Here is a 2,556-nt window from a genome sequence, read left to right as displayed (position 1 = left end):
TCTCGACGTGAGAGAAAAAAAAAAAAAAATGCACCTCTTGTCTTGTCGGCACGTGGCGATCGGATTTTTATCCAAGTTCGAACGGTTTTAAGAATCTCGTGGAAACACGTGTCCGCTTTGTCTGCACTTAAATTTCAACATAAGCAATTATAAGGAAGCCAAACTGATTTCACTCTGATCTTTACAGTGGAGAAAATAGATCGATATATTTAATATATCTATCTTCGAAGGAAGAAATAATTTCTTTTTTTTCCCCTTTTTAATAACGATAAATCTTATCGGCGTTTAACGTATCATCTCTCTATAAAAAATGTATCGAAAAGCTTTTAGGTAAAAAAAAGCAATATCGATTTCTATTCCGAGTGAAAGAAAAAGATCAATATTGAATATTATATTTTTCAAAGGGAATCACAATTTGACCTGAAATTGCAATTGTAACGCGTTTATAAAATGCGTTTTGTGTAATAGCTTTAACCCCATCTTTTCCACGATTCCACGATAATGAACCTAATATTATGTAAATTGCGCCATGTAACCATCCGCATTAATCCAACTTTCATTCCCTTCCCTGCACCTCGAATCATCCGTTTGAATTATTCAAACGCACGCGCTCCACCTAATTGAATTTTCCCCAAGTTATGTCACACTGACGAGGAAAAGAATCATGGTGGCCAGGAGGTGCACGCCAGCTCCTCCTCTTCTCCGATTCGTCAACAAAGTATTTAGTCGTCGGTAATCACTCACTGGAGGAAACGGAACTCTGGGCTGGTTGCGTGCCAGCAAGTAGTAAAGCCCGTCGTTGGTCAGACACGATACGAAGAACTCTCCAATTAATTAAGCGGTGTACAAATCGACTGTTTCGTTAAACGGAGAGAGAAAAGAAGAAGAAAAAGAAGAAGAAGGAAAAGAAAATATCGGTATTTCTTTTGCAACAAGCAAGAGGTGGGGGGGGATCAGGGTGAAAACAGAACAAACACGAATTATCCATTAATTCGGTTGCGGCCTTAAAATCTGGGAGGGGGTGGCTCGCGCCAAAACCTTCCACGACGATTGAACAAAAAAGTAAAAGGAAAAAAGGGGTAAAGCGTTGGGGCTTGCCTCGGCGATATTTGCCGAGCGTAAAATTGCTTTTGGCCGTGGAAAAGAAAAATGAATTTTAAAGCCCGGCTTTATGGCCGTTTCTATTGTTCCACCGATTCCTTGGAGAAAATCAATTTCTGTTTGTTATAGCAAAAACGAATCGGACTAATCGTAATTGCGATATTTTCGATCAGTTGCTTTCTCTTGTACATATCTTTATAATTATCGTGTTTGTAGAAAAAAGAGGAAAAAAAAAAATGTCAACCATCCACGAGAAAAATAATTATAGACGACTATAATTATATTCGAATCCAAATTCATTCGTAATAACTCTTTTTAAAATTATTGAAAGCCATTGAATTCATTTTCGGTTTTTCAATAAAATATTAATCATATATATATATATATATACGCCGCTCTAATCTCGGCCGCTTTCTTCTATAAACGAAGAACTCGATAAGAAGCTTTTCTTGCATAAATAACTCGAAATGGGTCACGAAATGGCCTATAATTAATCCCAAACAAAAGTGAGAAGAAAGTGCACAGAGAAATATTAATAAAAAAGATAGAGAGAGAAAGAGAGAGAAAATTGTCTAACACGGATCGAAGAAAAAGAGAGGGAAGGGGGAGGAGGGATGGAGAGCGGCGTCTAGCCGCCTGTAACCGGCCGTTTCGCATAAAAGGGCCGCTAACGAAGCTCTGATTGCAGGTCGGGGCGATTTCGATTGGACCGTGATAAAAAGTCGGCTCGAGCAATATGTCCGAGCTTGGGGCGGCCGTTGTAAAAGCGTACTAAAAATATAATGCCTGCTCGCGCCGCGTTGGCGTGAAAACCGCGGCTCGTTCACGCGGCGTGTCTATCGATGTGACCCCGATACCGGTCTCTGGAGAGAGGGAGAGAGAGAGAGAGAGAGAGGGAGAGAGAGAGAGAGAGAGAGAGAAAAACAACCCCCGCTTTTATCGCGAGCGATAAACTGGCAACGCCCGGCGGAGAGCATCATCTCGATGTTCCACGTTGTCGCCAGAACGTCTGCTTCTTCTGTATATTTGAAGACGAGATGTGCGTTTCAACCTTCGAGAGGTGACTCTTACTTTTTTTTTTTTTTTTTATATAAAAATTTGAAGATTCGAAAAGGCAAGAATTAAAGGACAAGTTATTAACAAATCCATCTTTTACCTTCGTTTCTCAAGGATCTTATAAAGAAATGTCGTCCAAATCGCGCGTTTTGCAAAATTGAAAATATATTTTTTGAAAGATGAAGATTATTTCCCTCGAAATACTTGCTTCTTTGTAAAACAGCGAGATATTTTTCTTTTAAAAGAAATTTTATAAAGAAAGATCATAAAATAAAGTCTATACTTGAAATATTATAAAAAAACACGGAATTAGTTTTAAAAAATGAATTTTTTTTATTTCGTAGGGTAGTTACCGTTGCTTACTGTTTCGTTGAAAGGGTTGTGCTTCGCCACACGGTT

The sequence above is a fragment of the Apis dorsata genome, unplaced genomic scaffold (assembly GCF_000469605.1).
Source record: "Apis dorsata unplaced genomic scaffold, Apis dorsata 1.3 scaffold_256, whole genome shotgun sequence".
Taxonomy (NCBI): Eukaryota; Metazoa; Arthropoda; class Insecta; order Hymenoptera; family Apidae; genus Apis; species Apis dorsata.
The sequence above is the reverse complement of the archived record's forward strand: the minus strand, read 5'-3'. Positions refer to the sequence as shown.